The sequence below is a fragment of the Schistocerca cancellata genome, chromosome 9 (genome assembly GCF_023864275.1).
Source record: "Schistocerca cancellata isolate TAMUIC-IGC-003103 chromosome 9, iqSchCanc2.1, whole genome shotgun sequence".
Lineage (NCBI taxonomy): Eukaryota > Metazoa > Arthropoda > Insecta > Orthoptera > Acrididae > Schistocerca > Schistocerca cancellata.
This window is the reverse complement of record NC_064634.1, coordinates 36,174,524-36,183,321: the sequence shown is the minus strand read 5'-3', so window position 1 is coordinate 36,183,321 and position 8,798 is coordinate 36,174,524.

Genomic DNA, 8,798 nt, shown 5'->3' with positions numbered 1-8,798 from the left:
GTACCAGATGCTGACCGAATTTTTTCAGTGATAATAGTATGTGTGCAATATGTGAAATAACCGGACTCCGCACAAGCTCTTGCTCACACTCCATTTGCACACAACACCTAATGTTTGCGGTACTGTCGTGAGCAAATGACGTGTGAACATGAGCTGGTGCGAAGTCAGATTATTTCACATGTGACGTACACACTGTTGTCATTGAGGAAATTCGGCGACTGTCTGGTACAGAGGGCATATTGTAACGTTGAAACCGGTAACCAATAAGTCGAAGATGAAATTACAACTTTTAACAAATCTAAAGGTTCTCAGTTCAACTAAACAACTACGAACTACACTAACGAACGACTAAAATTGGAACGATCACTTAGATAATGTTGTGGAGAAGGCAAATCAAAGACTGCGTTTTACTGGCAGAACACTTAGAAGATGCAACAGGTCTGCTAAAGAGACTGCTTATACTACACTTGTCCGTTCTCTGCTAGAGTATTGCTGCGCAGTATGGGATCCTTGCCAGATACGATTGACGGAGGACATCAGAAAAGTCTAAAGAAGGGCAGCTCATTTTTACCATCGTGAAATAGCGGAGACAGTACCACGAATATGACAAACGACATGGGGCGGCAACCATTAAAATAAAGACGTATTTCGCTGTGGAGAAGTCATGACATTTCATTCACCAACTTTCTCCTCTGAAAGTGAAAATATTTTCTCGACGCCAACCTACATTGGGAGAAACGATCGTCGTTATAAAGTAACAGCTCGTATGGAAAGATTTAAGTGTTCACTTTTCCCACGAGTTGTTCGAGAGCGGAACGGTAGAGAAATGGTTTGAAGGTACTCCCATGAACCCTCCACCAGATAAATAAGTGTGAATCGCAGAGCAGTCACGTAGATGTAGATGAATAAATCATGACGTTGCTTCCATTTTAGAAGATTACAATATTTCTACCAGGGTACCCATCATATTATACTCTTTGGTGTGAAGCATATTACCTAGGGCACATGCAGTGCAATCTTTGGCAGAGGGATGATGGTTGAAATGCTAAGGTTCACTTAACTACAATACAACAAAGTTGTGTAACGACAAAGTGCTGATACGAACCGTACTTTGCTTTCCCAAGTTCGGTTAACATGGGCCCACGAAACCAAGTGCTTAAAATTAATTAGATGAAATGAGAATCAATCAGCCCTTTACAAGAGAACCCTAAATATAATTTATATCAGAATACACATTGTACGTCAAGGGTTACAGAGCTGAGATCATATTCAGGTATATTATTTCTTGCAAACAACAAAATTAAAAACAAGTGAATAGAAAATGGACATGGTAAAAAACAACTGAAAATAATACTGAAACAGATTTTATTTAATCCAATTATACAAAATGTATAGAATTTGACGTTAAAATCCTAATTAGAAGTTCAAGTGATCATAGTTTCGTAAGGTGTAGGGTAAAACAGACACAAAGCTAGAAAGAAACAGACGCACCAGGCAGGAAGTCAGAAACGAAAATTATGAGAACTATAAAAATAGGTTGGTGTACTGAAACAAACTAAGCAACGAGTTCAGCATCTTAGCATTGAAGATTTTACAGATATAAACAAATTTGGCAATTATTTAATTTACAATAACAGGCACGGAGAGAGCAAAAGAAAAAAATAAAGCTGTGTTGTCTAAACATCACATTTTATCAGTTGGGCTGGCAATCATAACAGTATTAATAGCAGAATGTCATTTTCACAAGAATTCTGATAAAGAAACTGGAAAAATTACTGATATGATTGCAGACGTCAGAAACTGCCTATTTTCAAGAACTCTCCATTACCATTAAAGTAAGCACTGAATCGTGTTGAAAAAGGACACAAGCGCTGCAGTATTGTGCCATATAAAATAGTTAAGGCCATTGAAGATACAAAAGAAAAACTGGTTTCTTTGCGTGTTATCTGTTGTGTACAAAAAACACCGAAATGTTTGAGTTTAACAGTTTACGTTAATTTCTTATTTTTAAGTGCGCATATCAATACATAGACTTTGGTTTTCATTTTAAATATTTTCAGAAATATTTTTTAAAATGGAAACTGAAACATAGTAGGGCATCGTGCCCCACAATTACTGTTATGAATATCTCAGCTGATTTTCCAGCGTTCAGCATTCCTTTCCATATCGTAGCAATGTCATTGTATCAACACATTTGGTCCAATAAAACTTTTTCTACAGCCTTTGCTATTTATGATACTATTATATGTCGTTATAGTTCTGTTGTTCACTGAAATCATTCAGTTGTTAAATTAATTTAACTTTCCTAACATACGAGTAAGGGCAATTTTCGGGTCGTGAGGTACACTGCCTCACGACATTATCCAGCTTTTCTGCCTGTGATACTGAATTGTAAGACATTTCCAGGGGCAGACGTAGACTCTGATCACAATCTATTGGTTATGAACTGTAGATTAAAACTGAAGAAACTGCAAAAAGGTGGGAATTTAAGGAGATGGGTCCTGGATAAACCGAAAGAACCAGAGGTTGTAGAGAGTTTCAGAGAGAGCATTGGGGAACGATTGACAAGAATGGGGAAAAGAAATACAGCAGAAGAAGAATGCGTAACTTTGAGAGATGAAACACTAAAGGCAGCAGAGGGTCAAGTAGGTAAAAAGACGAGCATTAGTAGAAATCTTCAGGTAACAGAAGAGATATTGAACTTAATTAATGAAAACAGAAAATATAAAAATACAGTAAATGAAGTAGGCTAAAAGGAATACAAACGCCTTAAAAATGAGATCGACAGGAAGCGCAAAATGGCTAAGGTAGAGGCATATATCACTAGGGGTAAGAAAGATACTGCCTGCAGGAAAATTAAAGAATCCTTTCAAGAAAAGAGAACCACTTGTATGTATATCAAGAGCTCAGATGGAAAACCAATCCTAACGAGGGAACCTCCATATCGCACCCCCCTCAGATTTAGTTATAAGTTGGCACAGTGGATAGGCCTTGAAAAACTGAACACAGATCAATCGAGAAAACAGGAAGAAGTTGTGTGGAACTATGAAAAAAAATAAGCAAAATATACAAACTGAGTAGTCCATGTGCAAGATAGGGAACATCAAGGACAGAGTGAGCTCAGGAGCGGTGTGGTCCCGTTGCTAGTGGGGGCAGCTGCGGAACGAGAGGTCCTTGGTTCAAGTCTTCCCTCGAGTGAAAAAGTTGACTTTTTCTAATTTTCGCAAAGTTATGATTTGTCCGTTCGTTCATTGACGTCTCTGTTCACTGTAATAAGTTTAGTGTCTGTGTTTTGCGACCGCATCGCAAAACCGTGCGATTAGTAGACGAAAGAATGTGCCTCTCCAATGGGAACCGAAAACATTTGGTCGCAAGGTCATAGGCCAACCAATTCCTCCACAGGAAACCACGTCTGATGTATTCTATACGACACTGGTGACGGTATGTGCGTCACAGGACAGGAATATTTTGCCGACCCATCTAACTTGTGCACTTGGCGAATGGATAAAAAGATTCTTATACCTTGCCCAATTTATATTTTTTTTCTCGTGGATGTAGTAATCACTCCCATAAAGTGATGAAAACCTAAGAGTTTGTGACATAAACTGCAACAAATGAATGCAACAGTTTCACAGTCGCACAATTTTCCCTGTGCTCTGTCAAAACCTGTTTTTAACGTTTTCAAATTTTTCCGTATGTAGACCGTCAAATGCTGTATATGTCCAAGCAAATCTGAACATGTCCTGGAATTATGGAGAGCGAAGTTGATTATGTGTGAGTGCCTGAACTTTGATAATTGTCTGAAAATAAAAAGTTTAATTTTTCACTCGAGGGAAGACATGAACCATGGACCTCTCTTTCCGCAGCAGCTCACGCTAACCACGGGACCACGGCGTTCCTGAGGTCAGTCTATCCTTCATGTTGCCTATCATGCACATGGACTACTCAGTTTGTATATTTTGCTTATTTTTTTTCATAGTTCCACACAACTTCTTCCTGTTTTCTCGATTGATCTGTGATCAGTTTTTCAAGGCCTATCTACTGTACCAACTTGTAACTAAATCTGAGGGGGGTGCGATGTGGAGGTTCCCTTGTAAGCAAAGAAAGGAAAGCAGAAAGGTGGAAGGAATACATAGAGGGCCTATACATGAGCGATATACACCCCTGGAAATGGAAAAAAGAACACATTGACACCGGTGTGTCAGACCCACCATACTTGCTCCGGACACTGCGAGAGGGCTGTACAAGCAATGATCACACGCACGGCACAGCGGACACACCAGGAACCGCGGTGTTGGCCGTCGAATGGCGCTAGCTGCGCAGCATTTGTGCACCGCCGCCGTCAGTGTCAGCCAGTTTGCCGTGGCATACGGAGCTCCATCGCAGTCTTTAACACTGGTAGCATGCCGCGACAGCGTGGACGTGAACCGTATGTGCAGTTGACGGACTTTGAGCGAGGGCGTATAGTGGGCATGCGGGAGGCCGGGTGGACGTACCGCCGAATTGCTCAACACGTGGGGCGTGAGGTCTCCACAGTACATCGATGTTGTCGCCAGTGGTCGGCGGAAGGTGCACGTGCCCGTCGACCTGGGACCGGACCGCAGCGACGCACGGATGCACGCCAAGACCGTAGGATTCTACGCAGTGCCGTAGGGGACCGCACCGCCACTTCCCAGCAAATTAGGGACACTGTTGCTCCTGGGGTATCGGCGAGGACCATTCGCAACCGTCTCCATGAAACTGGGCTACGGTCCCGCACACCGTTAGGCCGTCTTCCGCTCACGCCCCAACATCGTGCAGCCCGCCTCCAGTGGTGTGACAGGCGTGAATGGAGGGACGAATGGAGACGTGTCGTCTTCAGCGATGAGAGTCGCTTCTGCCTTGGTGCCAATGATGGTCGTATGCGTGTTTGGCGCCGTGCACGTGAGCGCCACAATCAGGACTGCATACGACCGAGGCACACAGGGCCAACACCCGGCATCATGGTGTGGGGAGCGATCACCTACACTGCCCATACACCACTGGTGATCGTCGAGGGGACACTGAATAGTGCACGGTACATCCAAACCGTCATCGAACCCATCGTTCTACCATTCCTAGACCGGCAAGGGAACTTGCTGTTCCAACAGGACAATGCACGTCCGCATGTATCCCGTGCCACCCAACGTGCTCTAGAAGGTGTAAGTCAACTAAACTGGCCAGCAAGATCTCCGGATCTGTCCCCCATTGAGCATGTTTGGGACTGGATGAAGCGTCGTCTCACGCGGTCTGCACGTCCAGCACGAACCCTGGTCCAACTGAGGCGCCAGGTGGAAATGGCACGGCAAGCCGTTCCACAGGACTACATCCAGCATCTCTACGATCGTCTCCATGGGAGAATAGCAGCCTGCATTGCTGCGAAAGGTGGATATACACTGTACTAGTGCCGACATTGTGCATGCTCTGTTGCCTGTGTCTATGTGCCTGTGGTTCTGTCAGTGTGATCATGTGATGTATCTGACCCCAGGAATGTGTCAATAAAGTTTCCCCTTCCTGGGACAATGAATTCACGGTGTTCTTATTTCAATTTCCAGGAGTGTACCTTAGGACGGTATTATGGAAGTGAAGGTGGCGTAGGTGAAGGTGAAATTGGAGATATGATACTGCGAGAAGAATTTTTCAGAGCACTGACAGACCTAAGTCGAAAGAAGGTCCTGGGAGTTGACAACATTCCATTAGAACTGCTGATAGCCTTGGGAGAACCAGCCTATACCATCTGATGAGCCAGATGTATGAGACAGATGAAATACCCTCAGACTTCAAGAAGGCTATAATAATTCCAATCCCAAAGAAAGCAGGTGTTGAAAGGTGTGAAAATTACCGAACTATGAGTTTCATAAGTCACGGCTGCAAAATACTAACACGAATTCCTTATAGACAAATGGAAATACTGGTAGAAGCCGACCTCGTGGAGGATCAGTTTGGATTCCGTAGAAATGTTGGAACACATGAGACAATACCGACCGTACGACTTATCTTAGAAGAAAGATTAAGGAAAGACAAAAATACGTTTCTAGACTTAGAGTCTTAAGAAAAGAGACACAGAGAAGGCTTTTGGCAATGATGACTTTCAAATTATGAAGGTGGCAGGGACCAAATACAGGGAGCGAAAGGCTATTTACAATGTGTACAGAAACCAGATGGTAGTTTTAAATGTCGAGGGGCATGAAAGGGAAGTAGTGGTTGGGATGGGACAGGGTTGTAGCCTATCGCCGATGTTATTCAGCCTGTATACTGAGCAAGAAATAAAGGATACAAAAGAAAAATTTGGAGTAGGAACTAATATCCATGGAGAAGAAATAAAAACTTTGCAGTTTTCCAATGACATTGTAAATCTGTCAGAGACAGCAAAGGACCTGGAAGATCAGTTGAACGGAATGGACAGCATCTTGAAATGAGGAGATGAGGTGAACATACACAAAAGCAAAACGAGGGTAATGGAATGCAGTCGAATTAACTCGTGTGATGCTGAGGGAATTAGATTAGGAAATGACACACTTAAAGTAGTAGATGAGTTTTCCTATTTGGGGAGCAAAATAACTGATGATGGTCGAAGTAGAGAGGATATAAAATGTAGACTGGCAATGGCAAGCAAAGTGTTTCTGAAGAAGAGAAATTTGTTAATATCGAGTACAGATTTAAGCGTCAGGAAGTCATTTATGGAAGTATATGTATGGAGTGCAGCCGTGTATAGAAGTGAAACATGGACGATAACTAGTTTAGACAAGAAGAAAATAGAAACTTTCGAAATGTGGTGCTACAGAACAATGCTGAAGATTAGATAGGTAGGTCACGTTACTAATGAGGTGGTTCCGAATATAACTGGGGAGATGAGGAATTTGTGGCACAACTTGACTACAAGAAGGGATCGGTTAGTAGGACATGTTCTGAGGCATAAAGGGATCACCAGTTTAATATTGGAGGGCAGCGTGGAGGGTAAAAAAGCATAGGAGGAGTCCAAGAGATGAATACACTAAGCAGATTCAGACAGATGTAGGTTGCAGTAGGTACTGGTGGATGAAGAATTTGCACAGGATAGAGTAGCATGGAGAGCTGCATCAAACCAGTCTCTGGACTGAAGACCACAGCAACAAGAATACTCTTGCCTTAATGTGTTACACATTTAACATAAGATTATACATCTTAATGAGTAATTATGACAACATTTTAAGTTTATAAATTAGGACAATAACTACACGAAATATTGAAAATCAGTTTTTTGTGGTCCCTGGAAGCCATCAGATAGGTCACTTGCAAATGGAACTGGGTGACCCTCTCCAGAATTAGTCGCTAAGTATAAGATAGTGTGGGAATAAGAAATATTTGGTTTTATTTCTTGAATAGCTGTTCCCAGCCATTCTTTGTTGTGGCTCATTCTCGTTAAAAAGGAAAGTAAGAAAAGAGTGAATACAGGTTCCTTGTATGTACGGGAATTGGATAAACGTTCAAATTTCCCCCCCGCCCCCCCCCCCCCCGGCCCATCTCTGTCCGTCTCCTCCTCCCACTGTCTTTGCCCATCCCCTCCTCCTTTCCACTGTCTTTCCCCTTTGTCTGTCCATCGGCTCTCCCCACTCTCTGTGTCCACCTTTCCACCCCCTCTCCCTCCATCTCCTCCTCCTCCTTCCCCTCCCTCTGTCGATCTTCTCGTTCCCTCCCTCCCCCTCTTTCTGTCCATCTCTTCCTTTCCCATTTCTGTATTCTTTTCCCCCACTCCTATGTCCATCTCCTCTACCCTCAGCCCCCCTGGTCGCTCTCTGACCGTGAGCCTTGTTTGTTGTTAATGCAAACTCAGATAATGTGGTAGTCTTCTAATCATAATCCGACAAGTAACAAACATAACTTTTCTGTTTTTTGGAAACGTTTCATATATATATCCGAATCCCGCTCCAGCTACTGCCGGGTCTGGGTATATATATATATATATATATATATATATATATATATATATATATATATATATATATAATTATAGCGTATATATGTTTGAATCTTCATTAGAGTATTGTGAAAAAAAATTTGAAGTAAACTGGTCCAGAAGTTCTCTAGATTTTTGGTGATAACTTTCTCCATTTTGTGTTACATGTTTATTTGGGGTATATTAAAGAGAGGTATGTAGAAACACTCGCGGATTCGAGTGCAAGATTCTGTCAAAACTTCAAAGCATTCTGTAAAGAAGTTTTGGAGATTTGAATGTCAATAAACGAGCATTTATATTTTTATTTATACAGATTTACAAAACATCTTCTTGTCACAGCGTTACCACTACCGTCCTATTCGCGATAAACTGTACATTGTGCAGTTATGTATTTTTTTGTAGCTTAAGTGGAACTTCGTTCGTTTTATGAAGGCAAATTTAGTAGTAATGCTTCGTCCCTTGAAATGAATCCTGTAAAAGTCGTTTTCCTATCCAGCGCCAACAGATTGACGTTAAAACTTTTCGGTCTTCTTTCTGTAGGTACTTGTAATTAAAACTGAAGGTTGAGTACGGTTAAATGTCACTTAAAAATAAAAGTCATTATTTTAGACGGGGACCGAATCGCTATTAATTAAGCAAATCTTATTACGTTCCCCTCAGGCAGCATAAATGTGACTCGCCCGTTAACTTAATTAAAATATTCAATGCCACTCTGTGAACACAGAGAAGTTCTTGTAAAGGACACGAGAAAAGTGCCGCCGCCGACCTAAGCTGCGAGAAGGGATGCCTGGCCTGGAATGCCGCTTTCAGCGAGGGGAGCTGTACAGACGTGCAGACGTGCTCT